This window comes from Wolffia australiana, chromosome 7 (genome assembly GCF_029677425.1).
Source record: "Wolffia australiana isolate 7733 chromosome 7, ASM2967742v1".
Classification (NCBI taxonomy): Eukaryota; Viridiplantae; Streptophyta; class Magnoliopsida; order Alismatales; family Araceae; genus Wolffia; species Wolffia australiana.
Window position 1 is genome coordinate 2,858,723 of NC_135841.1, and position 25,827 is coordinate 2,884,549.

The window sequence follows — 25,827 nt, forward strand, 5'->3', positions numbered from 1 at the left end:
AGCAATTAATGTGGAGACACTAAGGATAGATAGTGGGTGCTCTTTAGAGTAAATATTACACTAAAGTGATCCGTATGGATCCTTGAATGGTGTTCCACCAAACTATCAATCAGATTTATTCACATTGTGGTTGTACAAGTGGTCCTAAGACCTGAGACTCCAAAGACATCTTGTGGATGAATGATTGAAAACCCATTATCAATCGTTCTATGAGTTCCTAATCATGGAACTCTGAACAATCTTAGTTCGGGTGCAACAAGAAGTTCAAAAATATGATTGAGTGATCAAGATGGGATTGTCTACTCTCGGTATAAGAGGAGTCAGATTAAGGAACATGATGCGATGAAGTCCTTGGCAATGATATTGAAATATCAAAATATTTGCTAATGATTTTTTGAACTCATTGTGTCTACTAGAACATGAGATGTAGCTTGGAAACCTAGGGGCTGGAGACTTGAACTATCGATCACGTTCAATCGATCCAATATTAATTAATCTATATGATGATATATTCATTAATTTGGAAGGCAAATAAAGTTTATTGGTCCATTGGAGTCATTAATTATACTTATACGTGGGCCTATAGGGTCAAATGCAAATGGTCTTTTGGATATCAAAAGATATAATTAAAGTTTGTTATGAAAAATATCCACTTTTTATAAATAGGGGAATGCCCTAAAAGAATTTCACCTTGGCGAGAGGTGTTTCCCTTCCTCCCGTCTCCCCTTAGCTCCTCTCCATTCTCAATGCCATTATGATGGCATAACAATAATCACAGAGGGTGAACAAATCTCGTCAAGATGAAGGAGGAGATTTGACGTGCCAAGGATCATAATGATACATCGATAGGCTTTACATTTAAGCAACTTGACACACCTCACTGAGGATCCAAGAAATCATGAATGTGATTCTTGACTAGGTAATTTGATTTTATGATTTTAATGATGTTGTTTTGATTCTAGTTGAATCCTTAGAATGAAGGAGGAGATTCATGCCTCATCAAGATGAAGTCTTCCACGTCAAGTAATCTATTTGTTCATCTAGAAAAAGGCCCTAGAACCCAACAAAGGGAAGAATTGCTTCTTGGTATCAGAAGTCAGTGCCATCCTTGATGAAAAGCAAATTACGTTGTTGTTTTTAATGTCATTCTGATTTGTATAATGGGAGCAAGGTTGTCTTTAAAGGGACTGGCCTTTAGAGGTGAATTTCATACTTAAGATAGGATAATGGAGAATTTAGGGTGAGAATAAGGGTGATTAAAGAGGTTAGTTATAAGTTGAGTAAGATAAGTGATAATAATAAAGATAGTGAAAGGTGAAGATAAGTAGGTAAACAGGGGTAGATAGGGAAGTGGATAAATTAGGACTATACTGATATTAAGTAATAAAAAAGTAATGATAGAGGATAGTAGTGAAAGGAAGAGGGAAGATAGGCATAACATAGGATGTTAATTATATCATTTATTAGGATTAATATATTTATATACATTTGATGTAGTGAGTAAGTAAGATGATGAAATTTATTTATAGTATTAAAATGAAGGGATATATTAAAATAGCTGGTGGAAGTGTTGTATAAGTTTAATACTCTAGATAGAATAATAATATTCTATGCTTAGTGTAAGATAGGAAGTATTTATTTATTGAATAGTAGATTATATACAAGATAAGAGATACATATATTAATGATTTTTATTTAGTTATATGTAGATTAATAAGATACGAAATATTTATATATAATAATATCTTAAGGTAGATAGATGAGAAAATAGGTGTTGTCTAATTTTAGAAGAATTGAGTTAAATAGAGAGGATGTTGTATAATATTTAAAATAATTTAATTAACTAGTTATATAGAGAGATGTTAAGAGAAGATGGAAGGATTAATAAGATTAATTAAGAGGAATGTGAGTATGTATTTAGAGCTTATGGTGTACCATTCCTTGCCATGTCAACTGCCCTGTCAGCTGCCCTGTTAACAACCATCCTCATGATTCATTGTTTATGTGGCTCCACCATCCTTGTCAGCATCTATTGGCAAATCAGAAACCTACGAGAAGAAGAAAACATAATAATATAATCTTCTTTAAATCTCACTGTCCAATCTGTGATAAACATAAAATTAGGGTTAATTTAATTGTCATTAAATTGAGTTTATTCAATAATTTTTGTAAGCCTGTGCTCATAAATTAATTAAAATTTTTAGTGATGAGTAAGGTTTGTCTCCATATGGAATGGATATTAGGGAAATATCGCTCTCTATCAGGGGAATTCAAGAAGGTGAGAAGGATTATGTGTATCATATGAGGTAGTGAATGGGGTGAAGATTGTAATTACAGTAGAGGTAGTAGTAATTTTGAGAAGATGAGTCGAGGATCGCACTAGTAATGGATGGTTATCACCTGAGATTATTCATTGTACTTACTTGCTGAAGGGACACAATACGTTACCTTCACAGTACCATATTCCATGCATCCTTAAAAACTTTAGTCTATGCGTCACATCAACATCTACTATGTGAGGCCTTATAAGGGGAAATTACACAACATACTCAGGACTACCGTTGGCTTGTTGATCACCCTTGGTTTAAGGCTGGGGATTTCAAATGCATACATGTAGTTAGTGAACGCTAGGGCAAACAACCCCCTAGGTCAAGGTCCATGTAAGCATTCAATGACTTCATACACTAGACATCACTCATTGAGCCATCGACTACGGGTGAGATATGGATGAGCGCCAATCAGATGCTCATACGTACTAGTGGCTTGATTGGTGTTTTACAAACATCATTGCCATGATGCAGTAGTCTATTATTGTTACAATTCCACCGGGGTATTATTCTGATCTCTCACCGATCCTCCTTCTCCCAAACATGAGTGCTAGAGTCCCTAGACCTCCTTTCCGGTTCTAAGCCATGTGGCTCCAACATGAGGCTTTTCACAACTTTGTGCGGCACCATTGGAATAGAGATATTTCTACATCACCTATGGAGAACTTAAGTTATCGACTAAGGAATCTCAAACTCCACGTGAAATGGTAGAATAGACATGCATTTATGGATATACACATATAGGTTGAGACGCTAAAAACGGAAGTCTCAGCAATTGAGCACCAACTTTAGGGAGCCTAGATTGATGGAGTTTAGGAGCAGAAGATTGCAATTAGTGAGAAACTTGATGATGACATGCGATGACATGAGATTTATTATCTCCATAAATTAGATATTATGCTCCGAGAGGATGATATAAATACATGCTTCTTACACGCCTAGATTCAACATAGATCTTGACCTAACTATACTACTCTACTACCAACATAGAATCAGGTTCCAGAAAAGTTGGCGACAACTGATGTTACATACTTTCAATCCCTTCTTACCTCCTAGTCCACAGAGATGACTGAGGATATACTCTCTTCCATCATACAATTGGTGACTGACCTGGAAAAGACCATACTCACAAACCTTCATATGCGTAGAGATCAAGGGGGTAGTCTTCTCACTTAGCAGGAACAAGGCTCTAAGGCCTGATGGCGTTTTAACTGAGTTCTACATTGCTTGTTGGGATCTCATAGGCACAAACTTAGTGTAGTCTATCAAGGAGATATTTACATGCAAATTCATTCCTAGAAGCTAGAAATCCACTTTCCTTGTGCTCATCCAAAAAGCAGATAATCCATTTTATTTTAGAGACGAGGTTTGAATTAATGATAAGATGTATCTATTTTAGGGTTTAATATAGGAGGATTGGGAGACGAGAAAGAATGAAGATAATGATGTGGAACATGGTGATGGAGGTAGTGAAAATAAGGCAGAATGAGGACTAAAATGGAAGAAATAGTGATGTATGTTTTCTTAATCAAAAGGAGAGAAGGAACGTTATGGGATCATGATGATGTGTAGGGGTGATCGATGGGCTTAAAAACCTTCAAAATTTCACTTTCTTTCAATCTTCCTCTCTAGGAAGAACTAAGCTGAATGATATTTTTTACATAGATCTGGCATTCAATTTATATATTCAACCAAATGTATGGATAGAGGAAATAAAGATGAGGCTACCTTTAAAATTTCAGCTCGATCAGAGTTCTGGATCATTAGATAGCAAACCTGGAAGTGTGACTATTTCTAGCTGTTGATTTAATCAAAAGATTTCTCTCTCCTCGTCCTTGTCAGAGAAGGTTTTTGCCTCATGTTGGGATTTAATCAATTGTCATGTCATTCAGTTAGTGGTTTGTATCATCCTGGCATTTAATGCATTGATTAGCTCAGATTCTTCCTCGTCATTCATGATCAACAGATCTCCTCGCACCACGTGTCACCATGGAAAAAGATAAAATAGAGGGAATAATGATATAGTATTAATTATATTATTTTAATCCCAAAAGGACAAGTAACATGGCGGCCCATCAGTGCGTGTCATGTCAGTGTCCTCTCTTAAATTCTCATCTGATATGCGACACAGGTGTCATGTGTACACTGGACACCACATGTTGCATGACAAATCATCAATCACAACCATATTTGACCAGTTAGAGGAGAGCGAGTAAATAAATTAGAATTTTTAATTTCATATTTTCCCCGGTCCATGGATCACATTTATTGTGAAAAAAGTACCTCCTCTTTTGATTGGACCAATTTACCCCTCCTATGAAAGAATTTGGAGAGAGATTCATCAACATTAAATGCCATTATTGCATTCGTAATCATGATGCCATAATGGTATGCGAGTGATGATAGGTTGACACCAATCATTAACTAGGTTTAATGATTGGCTGTTGCCAATTATTATCCCAAACCATGGCTGGTTGCTTTTCATGAATCAAACAGCAACACGTGGCATCGTGGAAATAAACAGGTTTAAAAATATTAAAAAATTCATATTAAATTAATAAAGGCCCAAAATTATATATACAATATGCATTGTGACTTAGAAAAATCATATCTTTATGAATTTCATGTTGAAAAATTCCAGAAAAAAATAAATTCTGACTCAACAAAATTACATTCTTTCATAATTTGATGTCAGAAAAATCATTAAAAGTACATAAAAATTCATAAATTTAAAGTATTATTCTAAAAATAAGTTGAATCACTTAAATCTTGATAACACTCATATATATTCCATTTGATGCAAATAAACATGTAAATATGGCCAGATTAAACTATTAAAAATGTGTTATCAATCTTCCTTTAAGAAGATTGGATGACCAAAGTTATATCAACAAAAATAAATATGAATGTTAGGACGCGGGCTTTGAGCTGGGTCGGGTCGAAGCCTCGACATAGTTTCTTGTTATCTTTCTTAAGAGTGCAGCCCGTTGGGTTGTAATCTTTCTGTTATCTTTTGTCGACCGGGGCATTTTGGGGAAAGGAGAAAAACTTAATCCATATTAAAAAAAAAACAAGTATAGCTATATAAATTCCATCCATCTCTCATATTTTAATTAATTGCTTCCATTCATGCGCGCACATGTGCGGGCATTTCTGTCTATCTATTGTATCTGTGTGTTTGAGATCTATGTGGCTGGCCTTGTGGCTCCATGTGTTGTGGTGATCGGATGTTGTTTGTACCAGCGCTGGAGCTTTCCAACTGTGGGTGGGCTTGAGCACTCTACACTCGCCAGCGTGCAGCTGGCTTGCGTGCTGCATACTTGGCTTGGTCTAGGCACTTCACTAGAAACCCATTTTTTTTCTTTCTTTCTTTAGTTATTTAATTTATGCCCTGGAAATTGTATAATAACCAATAGGGAAAATTTAGCCCATTAAAATTAATATATTTGAAATTTATTTTGCATGAAAATAATTGGACTTCTAAATAATGCAAAAATTACATTAAAAAGTATTTTTTCAAATTAATGCTGCATTTAATGCATGAGATGAAAATCCATATAAAGCTGAAGGTAACATTGATAGAAAGATGCCAAAATGGTCTTAAAGTATATATAGTTTCATGCCTCATTTTGGGTTCATCACTCCATTATTTATGCCACATTGAAAATTTTCATAGAGCCCCCAAACTTTGAGCATATCCACCAATATGTAAACATATTCTGTGTGCAACCCTCGTGGCCTATGTATTAGTCTAGTTAATAGAGTTAGTACCCAACCTAATCAACTAAATATATTAACATTTTAAGTAATTAATTAAGGATTGATCTAACCAAATAGATAGGTTGAGCTGACAAATGTGAGGTACCATGCTATGACTTGTGCTTGAGAAGATGTAAATGAGTGTGTCAACTCTCACATGGAACCTTAACCATCATCAGTTATCCTGCATGTTTAATCCTTCATCCACATGAGACTCCCAAATAATAAGAATATGGTTAATCATAAAACTCTTATAACTCATTCTAGTTGGTACTCATGCATGGTCGAAATAATTTTAGAACATGTTCTCCAATATTTCCATTGCCATCGCTAATGATTTAATTATAGCTTCTTCCGTGAGCCAGTCTCCTCTTATACCAAGGGCGAAGAATTTCATCTTGAGCACATAATAACCTTCATGGGCTTCTTGTGACATCTAAGCTAGGACTGATTTGAACCTCATGGTCAGATACCCATAGGTCAAATACAACCTTCCATTTAAAAGGTATCTTTCGTATCTCAGGTCTAAGGAGCACTACCCAACGCTCAATTAAATACAAAACCACAGAGGAGCATATATTATCTAGGGTCCTGTTGTCAGAGAAATTATAATCTCACCAACCACTCTGCTTAATTTTTTGTATAAGGAAGAAAAATAGATACATATCTAATTTTTTTTCCTAATACTTGAAGAGTTTGACTTTTATATTAAAGATAGAAAGGAAAGAAAAAACTTGGTGGTTAATCATTTGATTTAGAGTAGCATGAATAGAAATCATCAAAATATTTGCAAATGAATGATTCTTTGTTGTCTCAGGCGCTAGGCCACGCTTTTCATGATAGTGAACCACTTGGTTTTTGGATTACCTCCCAATCACGATAGAAAAACTAGATGATGGAAAATTTATTCTTCGTATTAAATACTAATTTTTCAAACAACCATAAATGTTACACTTGGGGGAAGATGGGAGACAACAAAGAGATATTCAATGATGAATTCTGGAAGAAGACTAGTTGGGTGTTCTTACATTTAGTTTAAGTGGCTTGGATATGACATAAAAGGGAGTATGTATTAGGTCCTCTTAAAATTCTGGAAGAAGACTATGTAAGCTAATATTCTTCTATCATGATAGTGAATAGTATGATATTAGAGACATGCATTTTTTATGCAGCTCATGCTACCTTAATGTTGATATGAGGATATCCTGCCCGTTCATATGAAACCTCCAAGTCAAAACACTCAGAAAGTTGTATTTAACAATGAAATCAATTAAGTAAATATGATGTGTATATGATTCCCTTTTACCCCACAAGTATCCCATGGATGATCAGAATGAAACCTTCCTGAAACATGCTATTGAAAATCTCCTCTAGATCAGCCTCCTAAGCCTTCCAAAAAATACTAAACACTATGTATAACAAGTTCAAATAACCACAATATCAATGGTAGTTTAATACAATTGATATCTTCCTAAAATCACAAAAATATTAATGCCCAATATCACTTAATATTTCTCAATTATTCTTTGTGAATTAAAATAAAGATGATGTTTAACAAGTAAGACTTTCAAAAATACTTATGAATTAATTTTAACAGTGATTTTTTTCAGATATTTTACATGACCTTGAAGCTCGAGGGATTGATAACAGAGATCAAAGATATATCAAATTGACCTCCCTCGAGGGATTTCATTTGGTGATAGACTGATTGGAATTTTAACTGTAACACCTTCTTAATGCCTGAACCAAATAACTGTACAGACTTGTGTTGAAGTAGAAAGACATATTTAAAATATGTAGAAGTTAATATTATCAGATGCATTGGTGGCCGTGTGATTTGCAAAGGTTTTTCTTCATGTGAGTCAATACTGAATACAATCTCTTGATTCCAAATGTTACGAATTTTAATGAAGTTTGAAAACTTTATATCAATAAAAAATCTAAAAATATTGGTAAATATTTCCAATAAATAATCTTGACACAGATGCACTAATAGTGTGAATCTACAGAAGTCAGTCGCGTTTGCTGTATCTTTATGAATCTTGGATAAATACATGATCCTTATTACACGGATTCCTGTTGAAGTTAAGAATAAATTCTATGTTAAGAAAACCTCAAAAACCATTATTATATAACTCCACAAAATAATCTTGTCACAAAGGTCATTGACGGCGTGCATGTATAATGCAGTATTTTATCCCTAAATTATTGTCTATACACGCATGAAAATGAAAATTTTAAGCAACAATTAAACAGTTTAGGAGAATCTTAAAGTTGTCCTGCATATTGTTCAAAATCAGAGGGGCTAGGTATACTTTTCACATATAGAAAATGGTGAAACACATTTAAAATGAAAGAGAAAAATAAGAAAGGATAACTAGTTTGATTTGAGCTGGCATAATTAAAAATTAGTATTCATTTTGTGAGTCATAAAAGATAAACCCGATCATTGCACTTCCTCCACGAATTTAACATCAAAAAAATTCTTGAAATTATGGTACATATCCGAAATCATATCTTTAAAATATGACAAATTTAATTTTATTAATCTATATTTATGCTCTTTAAAAAAATCCATTAATTTAGATATATTTACTCAAGACAGTAGATAAGTCCACGTGGGTCATAATGTTTCATTACTTAAATGATGTGTAATTGATAAGCCGAAAATAGGGGAGAAAATTACGCGAGTTTTTAGCCCTTGTCGTTGTGAATTTTTGGCTTATGCAATAAAATTTATAAAAACTCAACTTAAGACGTATAGTGATAAGTACGAGTGTCGTCCAAGGGAAGCTAGTAAGAAATTTATTTTGGTGATATTTTTGGTTTTTTTAATTCTAATTAGGGTGAATCTGATCTTCAAGGAAGATCCACTCACCTAATTGGAAGAGAAGGTTAGAAATGGGGGTAGAAGAGATGAGATGAAAAGAAGAAATGTGGGCTCTAGATTGAATTAATTGATCCAATTGGATGGATCAAAGAATTCAATTAGAGAGGTTGGAAGAAATTTTTGATTTAAGTTTTGGTTGGTTTTTAGAATTTGCTAAATCAGAAATAAAAAGGGGAATCTTAATCTCCTAAGAATTAAAACTAAATTTTTTAGAGTTTTCTTTTGGAATGCAATTGAATGCCAAGGTAAATACCTCAATTTCTCCTCTCAATCCTAATCAGGGCTTGTACATGCCGCTCAAGCCAAGCGATTTAGAAGTTCAGATCAGAATAGAGATGAAGAAACAAACAACTTAACCTAATTCATTCAAAATGCATAAAAGTTCAAATACAATCAAGGAAAAAAGTACCAGATAACTTGATCCAAGCTAGAGCTCCTCCCTGTCTTGCAGCTGTGATAGAGCACCATCCAGAATGAGCCCCTCCTCTCGAAATTCAGCTTTTATACCTAGGTCACATGGTGAAAATCACTATTTTACCCCCGTTTAGTAATTAATTTTTATCTATCAATTTAGGCTATATCTGAATGATCCAACCATACAGATAGAAAGAAGGGATCAAGACGAGAAAATCCATAAAAAAATCATCTCAATCGGACTTCAGGATCAAAAGTTATTAATAAATCAATTTTAAACCAATTTAGTCCAGTGGATTTAAAATTGATATATTTATTAATACACGCAATGACGTGTCGACTTCCCATTGGCTGCGGCGTTTCAACTCCTTTGGCGGGCACTCTCTCATCGCGCCACGTACCCCTGACGAGAGAGTAAAAAACAATTAAATTTTCGTTAGTGCGCATTTTGCGTACGTTTTGATACGCACGCACACGTGCGTTTTTTCGTTCCTTTGCCTACTTGTGTGTCGCCACGTCACCGCCCGTGCACGCGCATTGTATGCGCCGCACGGGCGGTGAACTTACCTCCTGCCACATACACATGTGCGATCGCCGTTGGATTTTTATCCAACGGCTAAAGTTGCGCCACGTCGACAAGGCGCGAGGCCCTCTGCGTTCTTCTTCAAGAACCCCCTAAATAAAACAAGCAATTGTAAACGAACGCCGCCCAAAAATATTTGTGTATATGCCCTTTCGGCACTCTCTCCTCCGATTTTCTCTAAAATTAATAATGCAATTGCAAATAAACCCTGAATGATTTTAAATTGGATCTTTACGCCTGCCGTGGCGACCGAGAGCTGTTTTCAGGGTCTTTTTGCAACGAAACGTTGCAAAAAGGCCCCGAAAAGTCCAGAAATTGTGTAAATACATTGTATTCTATTATAAATATGCCCTTTTTAAATAGAATAAATGCATTTCTTCTTGAAATAATTCCCAGAAAAATCCTTAAAATTCGTAAAAAATTCTAGAAAATTCTAGAAAATTCCCTGATTCATTCCCATGCTGATACATGTCGAAAAAAATATTAAATATGTCATTTTAATTCAAAAATAATTATTTCGAGCTTCAATAAATCCTTACAAATTCATATAATTAACAGAAAATTAGGGAAAAATCAGAAAATACTTGCAAACATTATTTTCATGCAAATATATGATAACAGCCCAATTTTAAGCTCTTTAAATGCATGAAATCATGCTAATAACATGAAATAAAGACCGAAATCAAGGTGTTATCAGTAATCAACATAATATTTGACATAGGAATATGAAGTCTTAGATCCATGATTTGCATATTGACCAGATAGCCAAACATCAGACCTCTTCATGTGCATGAACATGCAATGTATGGGGAGTTTCATAATTCAATCCATTTGACGTTGTATGTCTTCATATCCATGCTTTATGATATAACTGAGAAGTTATAATCTGATGTCAAACCTATTGACTAAGGCTTGGTTTTGCATTATCCACCTTGAACATTCATCAAAACACATACTTAGGCATTTGCCTTAAAATGTGTTGAGCACTAAGCATCACACCAACATCTGGGGACATTTTTGTCACCAGAAAGATGGCCAAGAAGATTATGCAAATAAAGTTATTTTTTCTATATTTATGAATATACATATACTATACACATAATGCTTACATTGACAATAAGAATTGAATATTATCTTAGAAAATTTGAAATGACCTTGAAGTACATCCAGCATATAGGACATTGATTTCATGCGAATTTTTCATCCATCCAATGGATGAATACATAATGATAGCCATTTATTATGTCTATATGTACGTACAGGCCATAGCCAAACAAATGGATGACCATGAGGTAATGAATTTATCCAGTTCAAGTGGTTATTTTTAGTGGGAAATTTTATTTTATTGAACAGTTTCACTCCAAAAAGGAGAAATGAAAGTTCAGTTTAAATAAGGCCTCATTTTTGGGTAATTGAGGATAAAAGGGTTTTTGGGCCAATGTAATAAGTCCATTCATGAAACCCTTGTTTTTTTTAGAGATTTCTTTCTCCCCTTTTGGAGATTTCTGCATCGACCCAAATTCATAAGTAGCTGGATATATGAAACAAGCTGCCCTGTAGTCATTATAAGTTTCATGAATTTATTCTTGGTAAATACTTTGTGCTCAATGTTTACTCTGCTTGATCATTACAAACAACCTGGTCTGGGCGGCAAGTAAAGATCCAGGTAAGTGGTTTTTGTTCGTACGAATTCACAGTTGATTTCATGTACTCATAAAAATACCAAAACATCTCCTTTGAAACTTTCATATTTTGTGCTTCCCTATCTCTTTGAGTCTCCCTTTCGATATATCTCTTTGATTTACAAACTGACAATTGAAATTATGTTATATCTATCATGAAATAATTCCCAATGAAATTTGATAATATTTTGGAAATATATCTATTCAGACAGTCTGATAATAGTAGAATTCTTTATGGAGGAAATTATAGACAACTTTTAAATTAAAATGTTGTGATTATTGGAAAGATAATTAGTGTTAAGAGGAAGGAAAGTGAACTTGTAAATTATGTAAAAAGGTAGAAATCAAAGAGGAGAATGTTTAATGCAATAAAAAGAAGTGGCCATGCATAAGGAGACATACTAAGCTGAAACCCCTGCAAAAAAAGCAATTACATTTGCATCCTATAACTTCAAAAAATTCTACTCTAAATGTACAAAAACTTTGGTAGTTTAAGTATGAGGGTGTAAGGATATGAATATACCTAAGCCTTTAAATCAATCATGATTTTGATGGCCAGTGGTGAGTGTTACTCTACTTATAGGGTAAATTTTGACCTTCATATTCTAAACAATAATTAGAGAATTGATCAAGGCTCTAAGTAAGAATACATTAATACAAAAATATTCTTAAAAACCTGTTTCTTTTTCACCCATCCCCCCTATCCATTCTATAGCTAGCAGTACTAAGTTAAATAATCAAGAAGAGGACAAGGAGAGAAGCCGAGTGCCGAAATAAACATAAAACATATTAGAAGATAAGGTGGGAGGATAAAAATTAAAAACTGTATCTCAACTATGCTCTTCTATAACTTCCTTACTGGAATACTAAAAAATATTATATGAATAAAATAATGTCTTCAGTTATTGGCTCCATGAATAAGGTAAAAATACATTTCACTATGATAGATCCAATTTAAAATATCCCTTTTCGTTCAAAAGTAGGGGTAAGTCCTCTCATTATTTTTTTAGTCACTTATATGGGCATTTCATTTTTATACTCCCTTCGATCGTTTAAGTCTTAATCAGTCAAAAATAAATAGAAATAAGCAGTGTAAAGTTTCAAAATCTCTCAAAGCATATCAGTGAAATGGTGTTTATTATTAGGTAATTCATTCTAGTGAAAAGTAACATGTTTTAGTTTTACTCCATTTTAATAAAAATAAGCACACGATATCCTCAATTCAGAAATTTTATTGTATGAGAATACCACTATCAGTCTCCTTTGTCTCAAATTTTTTTTCCTTGCAGTTACAGTATCATTTCAAACCATATGTCAATGCACCATATAACTTTCAACACATTTAGTTTTTACTTTCATCATTATTTCGGTTAACCTGTCTTAATTGAATACAACATAAATTTATCCTTAATATAATAAAGTTCCAGATATTTTACATAACTGAATTTATTAAACCATTGAAGTCTATCTAACTCATCCAGTTTAACTTTCACTAGCCAAATTTATAATTATAATGCATATTTTACTCTTTGTATAACTTATAAATTTAATCATCATGACTATTCTGTTAATCATGTATTTTTCTTAATTTATCCCATTAGTTATTTTTTAGGGAACCACAAGTAAAAGTTAATGCAGTCTAATATCCAATCTTATAATTAAAACTAAAATAAATTGAAGAAATAATTTAAAATTTTAAATGATAAGAGAAAAAATATTTTGAACGTTATTAGTGATATCAAGTTTTCCCCTTAGTTATACTATTTTAGAGTTACTCTAATATGGTAGGTTAATCTCGATACATGAGGTATGAACTGACTAATTAGGAATGTTGAAAATTGATCAAAGAGACAATGAAAATGATAAAAATTAGGGTGAAATGTATTTTGTGAAGCAGAATATGAAAATTTTAGGGATTAAATTTCCCTCTTTGCCAAGATCACAACTGCATATGCCAAATATTTTGTGGGGGGAACCAAACTATCAATGCACTTGCGAATCGTGCAGTTTGTTCTAGAATGCGCACCCTTATGCATCTGATTGGGATTTGGCTATGAAAAAGTGTGGTTAACATTGTTTTGAATGATTCAACATGGTGACCATAAATTTACAATTCACACTTGTTCTGAACAACCCTTTTGCTAGAAAATTTAATGGGTCTGAATGAGTATGGTGCATGACATATCCAAATTCATGCATACATTTTATCATTTTATAGCTTTTACCATATCTAAAATGTTTGATCGTGATGTACATATATTTGTGTTTGATGAATAATCCAAATTCATGCATAAATTCACATTTGATAAAACTTCCTATCTCTGATGTCTGACGTCGTCGATCTCATGCCTAGAGCATCACATTCATCCTGAGGAAACTCCACAAGGTCTTCCAGAAGTAACTCGTGAAGCGGACATCTCGTTCGGAGACCATCGAAGTGGGCAAGCCATGTAAACTCAAAATTTCTCGAAAGAATAATTATGCAACCTGAGAAGTGTCGGATGTCTTCTCGCAAGGCACAAAGTGCGCCATCTTCGAAAACCTATCAACGACAACCATGATAGAATCGTGTCGTCGTACGGTCTGGGGTAACCCTCAGACGAAGTCCGTACTGACATCATCCCACAGATGCTTGGGCACCGGTAGTAGGATGTATAACTCGACGTTCTTCTTGACCTGCTTGGCCAAGGCACATACACAGCACTGGGCGACGATATTGCCAATGTCGCGCTTCAAGCTAGGCTAGTAGAACTGATATTCTACGGCGATGATGGTCTTGTCGTGGCCAAAGTGACCACTAAGACCTCTAGCGTGACATTCCCATGTAAGGAAGTCACGAAGTAACGTGCGTGGCACACAAATCCTGTTTTGGTAGAACAGGTAAATGTCGATGATGACGTAGTCTTTGAACTTGTGGGATGGTCCTCGCTGAATCTCTGTGACGATAGGCCCAAAATCAGGGAAGCTAGGGTAACCCTCTCAAATCTGCTCAATTCCTAGAATCTTTACCTTCATGACGTTAAGCACGTGTGCCCGTTGACTGAGTGCGTCAGCGATGACGTTATCTGTTCCCTTCTTGTGCTTGATGATGAAGGTAAAATCATGTAAGTACTTGATCTGTATCGCATGGCAGTCACTCAATTTTTGCTGGGAAGGAAGGTACTTGGGTGCCTCGTGATCTGAGAAGACTACAAACTCCTTCGAGAGGAGACAGTGCCGCCAATGCTTCAATGCCTAGATGATGGCGTAGAACTCCTTGTTGTAAGTTGAATAGCATAGTCTCGCATTGTTTAGCTTCTCGCTAAATAACTCCACGAGGTGCCCTTCCTGGCTGAGCACACCGCCAATTCTGACGCCAGAAGCATGCACGTAACCTTGAAGACTTTCCCAAAGCCAGACATGCGGAAGATGGGCGCCTCAGTCATCACAAGCTTCACTCACTGGAAAGCTCGATCTGCTACCTGTGTCCACATGAACAGGTCCACCTTAAGGCAGTCTGTGATTGGAGCGGTGATAGAACTAAAGTTCTGTATGAATCGCTAGTAGAATGTGGCATCTTATGAAACTCTGTACGTTATGAATATTAGTCGGCGGAGGCCATGATGTGATGGCTCAGACCTTCTCTGGGTTGGCGGTGATGCCCTGGGCTTATACGATGAATCCTAGGAACATAACTTCCGAGGTGAGGAAGCACCATTTCTTTGGGTGGGTGTATAATTGTTCTCGTATAAGGACTGCACAGACATGTCAAAGATGCTCGAGATGTTCATTTTGTGTGCGGCTATATATGAGGATGTCGTTGAAGTAGACGAAGAAAAACTTTCCAATGAACGTGCTGAGTATTTTGGTCATGAGCCATTTGAAGGTACTTGTCACGTTGGAGAGACCGAAGGCCATAACTCTCCACTCATATAACCCATATTTAATTTTAAAGGCGGTCTTCCATTCATCCCCGGGACAAATCTGAACCTGATGGTATCCACTACGGAGATCTATCTTTGAGAAGATAGTGGATCCAACCATCATGTCAAAGAGATTTTGTATGTGGGGGATGGGAAAGTGGTGCTTGACCGTTATCTTGTTGATGGATTGACTGTTGCAGCACATACGCCACGTGCCATCCTTCTTCGAGGCTAAAGGGCTGCACATGGGCTGAGGCTCTCTTGGATGAGGCCTTTCACAAGTAGCTCTTGGACTTGTCATAGCAGTTCCTCATACTTCTGCATCTCCATGCGGTAATGGGGCAGATTTGGTAGTGACGCTCCGAGCACGAGATCGATTGCGTTCTGTTTGTGAGGCATCAGAGGTAATTCACCGGGAAACTCTTTGGGGAATACGTCGATGAACTTTGATATGAGGGACTCAACTTTGGGTGGTTGGGAAGCTACGAGTGTATCTGGGAAGCGTCGAGAGAGATGGCGAGGCACACTGGCGTGTCGTCAATCTCGTGTCCCAAGTCTCGGGCAAACAAAGTGCCACGTACGACCACTAACCCTACCAGGTTGGTCAGGACCATCTTGTTCACTAGTTTCATGGTATATGGGTACCATGCGACCATCTGTCCGTGGTACATGAACGGACATGTGTTCGTCCTTACGGCTAGAGTGACATCGTGGTCATATAGCCAGGGACGACCTAGGATGATGCTTCCTACTTTCATAGAAAGTACGTCACAGAGGACGCTCTCATCGTAGGAGCTCACCTTCAACGGGACGCGGCATTGACGTCTCACCAGCAAGGATGAAGCGCCGATCCATGACACATCATAGGGAGCCAGAATGGGGTATGGCCGCCAACCCTAGTCGGGCGACCATCGCATCAGAGATGGCATTAATGCAAATCCCACTATCCACGATCAACTTGCATACCTTATCGTTGATCTTGACATAGGTATAGAAGATTGAGGTGCGAAGGGTCTCATTAGGCATCGGGTCGGACCGCTGCACTACAGGTGCAGGTCAAGTCAGTGGAGCGGCTCAAGGTGGTGGCCATGTTCCACTAGTGCCAGGGTGATCTACGGTGATATTGGCCAACTGTCGGCCAATGGGTTGGGGAGCTGGTGGTGGAGTTGGTCTAGGTTCACTGATCTCAATGTACCCGACTCATTCGTCAGGCTCTTCGTACTTCTGGGCGAACTCCTTGATGTAACACGATGGACGCCAGGATCGAACGACTCGTGTTACACCACAGGGAGGGCCATGACGATCACGTCATGTAGGAAAACTGACTAACGTGGACATCATGCAAGTGAAGATGCAACCATGAAATCACTGAGAAGTATAAATTCAGGGTCGACGTACACCAACGACCATTCAGCTACAATAAAGGTGACCTAGAGATGCCACTAGGCTCCCGAAGATCCGGACGTCACGTTGAAGACCGACGTTGCAAGCTCGGCTACTGCCACTTTTTTGCACACCCTCGATGGTCTCAACTAAGGACGTACCAATTAAAATTCTAATCCTCAAAACGTGAATCCTATCTATCACTAATCTAACCCCGGCAATGGAGAAATCGTTCGAAGGCACTTAAGGAAATAATATAACGCCGAGAGGGAATTGATTAGTGTACCAGGAGCGGTAGGCGCGAGCGGTGTCTGATTCAGCAGTAGAGTAAGGCAAGCAACATGTAGGCGTTATGACGACGCAGGTAGATGCTGCGACGCAAGTAGGCGTGGCGACTCATGTAAGCTTGACGGCGCAAAAGGCGCGGCGGTGCAAGTTGGCGGCTATGCACAGATACGGGTGTGATGACAATGAGTTCGGGGCAGTGGCTACGACTAGCGTAGATTCAGATGGCCAAGCAATGTTGGACCCGATTATTGGGCAGCGGCTGCGACGGGCCGTTGCTGCGGTTGCTAGGGTTGGTGCGGCCGCGGTGGGCTGTGGCGACTGCTAGGACTGTTGCGGGACCAAACAATCTGCGGGGCCGCTAGGATTGCGGTGACCGTGGGCTGTTGCGACGGTCGCGGCTATGATGGCGTCAACGGCTCTAGCGGCTATGACGGCAACGGGCTGCTGCGATGGCCGTGAGCGGATGTGGCAGTCGCTTGTTGCTGCGATGGCCATGGGCAGGAGCAACGATTACTGGTTGCCGCAGTGGCTGCAGTGGCTGCAGTGGCCGCTGGTTGCCATGGCGGCCACGAGCTGCTGCGGCAGCCGTAGGCTGTTGTAGCCACCGCTGGCTGCTATGGCAGTCGCAGGCGGCGGCTTGCAGCAGCGAGCGGCGGCTTGGGCTGCGAGCGGCAGCTTGCGGCTGTGGGTTGTTGCTTGCAGCCGCAGGTGGCGGCCGCGGGTTTCCGCTTGCGGCTGCGAGCGACGGCTTGTGGCTGCGGGTAGCGACTTGCAGCCATGAGCGGCTGCTTGTGGCCGCCGGCGACAACCTATGGCGGTTGCTGCTGCTGTTGCTGCGGTTGTGGATAGTGGTCGGAAGGCCGCAACAACAGCGCAATCGGCTATGAAGACGGCGGTCGCTGGCGGGAAGGACGTCGGAAGTGGCTGTAGAGCTCCGACGAAGACAGCGGTGGTAGAGCTCCGGCGAAGACAACGGTGGCAGAGCTCTGGCGAAAATGGCGATGGCGGCAGTTATCGGCGAATGCTGCGGTGGTTTTGGGGAAACTCTAGGGTTTTTTTCCTCTCTCTATTTTCGCAGTGGCATTTTCATAAATATGATGAAAACTAAAAACACAAAAAGCAGGAAAAATCACTAAAAAATCACAATTTCTTCTCTTTTCTTCTCTTCTCTCTTCCTATGGGCGGGCCTCCCCCTAAAATAAAGGGGAGAAGGCCTAATTAAGAATAATTGGGGCCCCCTAATAGGAGAGAGAAAACTACTAACACGCTCACACCTGGGCTCGCACATGCGCAAACGTGTAGGTCCTAAGAGCGGTCCAATTAGCGAAGAAACAGAAAATAGACACATACGCGGCCGACATACAAGGCCTTTTAAACAAAGAAAATATAAGGAAAGATAACGTCAAACTTTTGTGGCCCATTGAGGAGGCCAAATACTCCTAAGGTTGGATCTCGCGTGTGAGCCGTCGTTTGACGAATTGGTTCGATGGGGTATTGGAAGCTGGATGATCCCCCATCACTCCTCGTCCACACGATATTCATCGTTGTGGAGGGGCTCCATCTCACTCAACTGGTCTGGGTCGACATCTTAAACGTCGATCAATAGGGCCGATGACGGGCACTAGCTGGCTCGGTGCCCTTTCCCTTGGCACTGAAAGCACATGATATGTGCTTAGTTCATGGTAGCGCTATGGGCCGTAGTGTCCATCGTGACGGCTGATCCCACTAAAGTGGTCCGGGTGTTCCCTTGCCCTCCGGTGTTCTGTGAATTCCGAGTAGATGCAGATGGGGTGGATCGAGTGGGTGTGGCTGGATGTGGTGCTGGGGTAGCGTGAGTAACGGTCTCCTTGCCTGGATGCTCTAGGTGCTCTACGATGTGGTAGGCTTCGTCGACCTTGGTAGGGTTGCACTTAAAGACCTCGCCGCACAAGGTCGGTCGAAGCCCGTGAGCAAACAGGCCGATGATGATTCGCGGGTCCTCCATGAACCGACACTACATCCGGCACTCTTTAAAGGCCTCGATGTATTCTGTCATGGACTGTCCACCCTGTCAAAGGTCGAGCCATAAAAGGACTAATGTCATCTGGCACTGTCGTGGCACGTACTTAATCCTCAGCTTTTGAGCCATCTCGGTCCATGATGTGATGGGTCATCCTCGTCGCACTATTACGACACACTCGTTCTACCAGAAAATCTTGGCTTGTCTGTCAAGTCTCGTCTCCGCATACTCGACACACAAGTTGTTGTCCATGCGATACCATTGAAAATAGGAGTTCATACTCAACTCCCAATCGATAAACTCCTTTGGATTCCTTGACCCTTTGAAGATGGCGACGTTGGCTCGTACACTCTTTTGGATCTTGGCGCGATGCTCCTCTTGTCGATGCTTGTAGTCGTCTGGCTGCCGCTCGGGCATCGATTGTCCTCCATATTGCATTTCTCCGTATTGTCGGGGTGGGGTCGGGTAGTGCTTGGGGGTCAACCCTTCGTTGAGGTTGACCCTCGTATGGAGCGCGGTGATCATGCATCATGCACGGCGGGTACCGAGGAACCTCATAGGGTTTGTCATACCGTCGATCATAGGGCCGGACGAAGTCATCTCGACAGGCCGGTAGATCGGCCTCGTACCCACGGTCATAGTCATCTCGTGGGTATCGTCCATCTTGGACATGGACATCCTAGGGGTCACGTGTGGGATAATGTTTGAAATGTTGGTCCCAACACATCTCATCCTGCCACCGTTCGTCAAGGTACTCGTCTTCAATGGGCATCCGAGGTTGCTCTAGGGGTTGCGCGACCCTAGGTGGATCGTGGGCTCATTTTGGCGCCACAGGCTCGGGTGCGGTGATGGGTACTAGAGGTTCAGTGGGTCGTGCTAGTTGTTGCTCCACGCGTTTGGAGACGACGGTCAGGGTGCAGAGATACACTCTACATTCTTTGTTCGAGTCCTCCTGGGGTGAGTGCTGTTGCTGCATTCTCCCTCGTCCACATCTTGCTCCTCGGCCACGTGCGGAGGGAGCCCGGGGTGTAGGCTCGTCCACAGGATCCTTCCCGTGTGGGTGATGATTCGACATCGAGTTCTCCTCAATGTCACTAGGGTAGGTAGTACCTAGTGATCGCGAGGCACTATAGTGGGATCTAGCTCGTCCACGGAAACCATGGACGTGTTTGCGTGGACGAGTGATCTGTCGGCAACCATATCAATGGGTGCGGATCGTCTGAGCTCTGAGGGAGGCGGTGATGCACCACATTTGGGCGTGATGGGACGAGGCTCTAAGAGTCGTATAGGATTGACTCTTTCGAGCGGTGACAAGTCATCTCGTCGCAGGGAAGTTGAACCTTATGGGTGCATCCTTCTACTTGATCACGTCTCGACGACCATGGCCAGTTCCTCAATGGGGTACCTAGATGAGTTTTTGAAAACGGGTGTATGCAGATGTTATGATACGAGGTTACGGAGACGTGCTAAGGGTGTCCACAACCTGGTTCTAATACCAAAATGATGTCGGACGTCATCAATGCCATCGTCCAACAGGTGATACACTAACGAGAATGTAACTACGTCATGCGATGAAACCCTAGATGAGTGTACGTGCAGGTTTGAACTGTGGGACATTATTGAGTTCTGAGCTCCAGGGCGGGCGACCGATGATGATGACGGTGACCTTCTGACCCTCTCGGAGTGACGACTGTGACTATGGTACCGAATGGATTAATTCTATAGGGGCTTGCACGTAACGGACGGGATCGGCCTATGCCGACGGTGACGGGCTCGCACATAATTTTCTCGAAGTAATTATCTCACCTAATCTAACCCAGCGCGGTGGAGCACAGTTGAAAGTATACTGAAAATAATAATATAATAGGCGAGCAAGGGGACGGTGTACCTAGTCTGTGGTTTCACCCGTCGTCGGGTCTTCGCCAGTGCAGGTATCGACGCGGGCAGTTGTAGTATGAGAGTGCCGATGGAGTAGGTAGGCGTCGCTCGACTGGCGATAGGCCAAGGTACTAGAACAAAATGCCGTGGTAGACGAGAACAAGGAGACAATATGGTGAAGAGGATGATGCGATCTGAACAATAGCCGGACTGGGGGGGAGATACCGTAGTCGTCGTATCAACGCAGGCATGGTACTGTTGTTGGAGTCACCAATGCAGAGTTGCAAGAAGCAGGTGCAGCGCCACCAGAGATTCAGGGTGCAGGATGCGTCGATGGTGCAGCAACTACACCATTGGATCGTCGATGCTTGGAGTCGGTGCAGTGCCGAGGGCGTGTGCTGGTTTACCACACCATTTGGATGGTAATGGCGGCCCGTGTACCCGGTGAATGTGAGCACTAGACCACAAGCAGGGGGAGCAGTGCACGCAATTGAGCACAACATCGTCGAGTGGTGCGCAGTTCCAATGTCATTCAGACGATACCACATGGGCGTCGAGTTAGATGGCCGAGAGGATCTGGGAGGAGGGGTCGCTGAGATCCAAATCACCAAACACGATGGCCATTCAGCATTCACAGCCAACTGTCACATAGTCAAGTTGACCGTGGGTGGGTCGGCACTAGGTGTCGACTAGTGAAATGATCTGACAGTGGACCACGTGCTTGGGCAAATATCAGACAAGATACTTTGACCGAGTGGTTACTTGACCCCATCAGGGCCCGACATTGGTTGACCAGCAGAAGGCATGACTCAGGGCGATGTTGATTCGATATGGAGAGCGATCGTCACAAACGGCCAACCAGGAACCTAGTGGAAGACTCGGATGCGCGTCAAGAAGTTGATCGACAATGCACGGTGATGAACAATACCAGACTGTGTGGATGATGGAATATCCATGGACGGAGCCAATTCTTGGAGAGCGATGGCGCTTGGGGGGCGAGTGAAAGGCAAGATGGAAGGATTCCATCCGTTTGACAATGGCGTGAATGTGGCCTTCTCTGCTCCCTTCTTTCCCTCTTCTTCTTCTCTTGCCTTCCTCCCTCTCTTCTTCTCACACTGAGATCTGATAACTGAACAACAACTTCCATGAATAAACTCAGATCTGAGAATGAACGTGCCCATCATGGCCTTTTATAGGGCCATGATGGGCCCATTACAAAGTTTACATAAGGGGCCCAATAAGGGATCCCTTTTACAACACTTAAAATTGAAAAACATAGGAGAAAAACATAAAACAATTCAAAATAAAAAAATGGATAAAACATGATGGTATGAATGCGTCACAACGAGTAGGGTGCACTCATCGTGATGAACACAAAATAGAAATTAGATGAACAAAAACAGATAATTAAAACACGAATATGAGCGTGGAAGTGCTCTACCCAGGGTATTTAAACCTGGGCATCTTCACGGATGCTTTGGCGTGCTGGTCGAGCTGGATACGGACCGACAAGGATGCTGATGACAGTGAAGACGGCTTTGATGATGTTTCATCATTGTCGTTTGGGCACGCTCCATCAATCTCTCCAGAATGTGTCATGCTTTATGCGCGAAGGAGAAAATAAATAATACACAACATTTTAATTGCATTATAATGTTTGACCTTTCTTGATAAGACAACTCTACAAAGAAAATAAGACAACAAAAGAAAACAAAGGTGCTTAAAACATGAAGCAACAACTGAAGGTAATGGCCACTACAACTGAATGAAACTACGACTACAGGCAACAAACCCCCTAAATCAGAAACAGCCACAGCCATAAGGAAAATCCAACACAAGGCAGCAACATCCACGACCACCATGGTAGCCAAGGAACTACCACAAGTAGTATTGCGAGCAGCTAAATACAACAAGATCACATGCCACAACCAAGAGAGGTAAGTTAAGTGCCAAGGGTCCCACGCACGCACATGCAAAAATGTTTATTTTCAATTAAAAGTTGTTAATCCCTCTTGAAGCAAATAGATTCCCAATGTTCCATTCTTCCCCATGCTATTTGAGCTAGGTTATTGACAATTGTGATGTAAGACATCAAAGTATGCGGCATTCCTGCATAGAGGCCTGCGCGCTAACTGTGGGGACATGTTTGTGTACTAGACTCATGATTGGAGATTGAGTCTTTAAGTGCGACACTACAACACGCATTGCGGGTGGTGGCGCCCCACCCTGATCTTTAAAGCCAATGTCCTTATGGTACGTGCGCTCGTCATCGCTCAAGAGCGATGGATTCGGGGAGGCCCACGCGTGCTGGGTGCACCGGCTGTTGAGAGCGCGTGCGTGGTCGCCTAATGCCTTGTACGCGGCCAGTTCGCATAGTCTGGGTGGTAGTGCCGCAGTGCTACGCGCGAAGTTGGGTGGACGAAGTACCAGGATACTAAGGCATTGGCAAACAATGAACATCGAGGTGGTTGTTGAAGCTTGGAGCCCCCGTGGATAGTGCTAGGCGTGCTACAACTAGTTTATGGTGCCGAGCACATCGATGCCATGTGGATCGTGTGCGATAGGTGTCAGCGAGGGTGCTGGTGACGCGTGAAGCATCAAGGCTGGGATGTGATGTAACGCAATGTGCTCAGGCCGTCGGGTTGCACCACTAGAGTAGCTGCGATGGGCGGAATTCAAAGTAATAGAAGTGCAAGCAAATTTAAAGGGGGAAATTGAACTAGAAAATGCAGTGGCCACTAACACGGGACGAGGGGCAAGGTACGACACCGGGGGATGTCGAGCCTTGTCTAGGCTCCCAATGATCCGAGGGACCAGTTTGAAGACTGACAGAATGGGAGATGTGTCACCATCCGGTGGCGTGCGTACCGTCGCTGATAGCTAACTAATCCGTTGCCATCAAGGAATAATCTATCTTGACCGTGTCTATTCCTATATAGTCAACAAAGGGTATCTCACGACAAAGGAGCAGTCAAAACTTGGCACTGAATGAAGTAATCATGCTGCAATTGACTGAAGGGATGGAAGTTAAACTGGAGAGTTGAAGCCGTAAGTCCTAGGGATGTCAGGGCGTCCGTGAGACCATGTTGCAAATCTAGAATACCAACTCTTGGGGGCCCCAGGTGATGGACTTGAGCAAGGATTGAGTGGCCATTGCGCGAACACTATCTTCCACGGATGCAGTAGACAGCGAACAAAGGAAGAGAAACGAGTGTAAAATGCTACTATCATGCGTTCACACCATGCAGACTGCGCTTGGAAGGGTCAAAGGGGCAGAACAGCTCTTTCGCTATGGAGGGGTCGAGCGGTCGTTGGCATTAGTGGTGGCTTCAGATCCGTAACCCGAACGGTGGCGAGGCTTCGACACTTCCACGAGGTACTCGGATGCCGTGCTGATGGTTCCGAGAGATACCTGTCGCGCAACTAGCGACGGTCGGTTCCAGTGTCTGCCGAGTCCTCTATCGGGTCCGTCGTCGACGGAAGGCCAGTACAACACCCGTAGGGGAAGAAGAAAAGAAAACCCGCTCTCAGTGTGTCGGGGATCATAGCGGATGGGGAACTCTCGGCTCGATCCCTGGACAACAGCAAGTGGTTGGGTACACTCCTGAGCAGTCTGCCACACGGTCTTGTGCATCGGGGATCTGTTCTAGGGCAGGGAGAGTTTGAACGCGGGTTCTGTAGGGAGGAAACGAGGAAGAAAAAAAGGGGGGAAGAGAAGGTGAAGGCTGAAGCTGATGCAAGTCTCAAAGAGAGATTTTCTGGTAGACGACGGAAGTGGGGGAGGGAGAGGACGGGGGAAGAGAGAGGGAGGGAGGGGAAGCAGGAGATGATGACAAGGAACCCTAAAAGAAACTCAAGAAAAATGTACGCGTATTTCCATTCATGATAAAACAGGTCTGTAGCAAAACGATGGTCTCCCCCTTCCCTTTATAGTGAAAAGAGAGAGGGGGGGGAAAGAAGTCTTGCATGGCTTCACCCCCATCAAAGGTGTGACAAAACATAGTGAACAAATGACACAACTTCCAAGGGGGAAGGCGGTACACACACAGGTGTGGTCTCCCCTGCAGTCTGTGATGACGAAATAAAATAATGACGTAAAACAGACCCTGTAAAATCATGAGGGGCCTCCATAAGATAGTAAAACAGCATGAACACGAGAAAACACCACAGCACATACATGGTTTTCAAACCTGGTAGTGAAAGCTCGGGTTCTTCACATCGGCTCGGGCTTCACGACGAGGTTGATGACGAGTCGGGGCACGTTCGATGGCATGGTCCTCCATCAGGATGGGTGGGCAAATAGTTGGGCGCCATACCCACGGGTGCATGGCGTCAACCTCCGGGTGCGTGTAACAGCGAGGCCAAGGGCCGCGCAGAGGTTCGGGCCTCAAGGCACAGGAGCGACACTACCAAGGAGCGAGATGCCTCATCTCGATACTTCAATTTCTTTCTTCGTCTTACCCCACGCAACGTCCATGACTACGATATAACCTCTTTGATATATGATGCAATGACCCTATCCCTATACGGGGCTGCATCCCCACCTTCTCTCCTAAACCCTTTGAAGCATATTTAAGCTATTGTGAAGACTTCCGGTACAATGAAGCAAGGCTGCTCAGTGTTCTGCTCCAAGCACTAAGGCTGACACGCATCAGATTCGAGCATTATTCCTAACTTGAGATTTGACTGCGTGACAATTGGTATCAGAGTCAGATTGGGCTT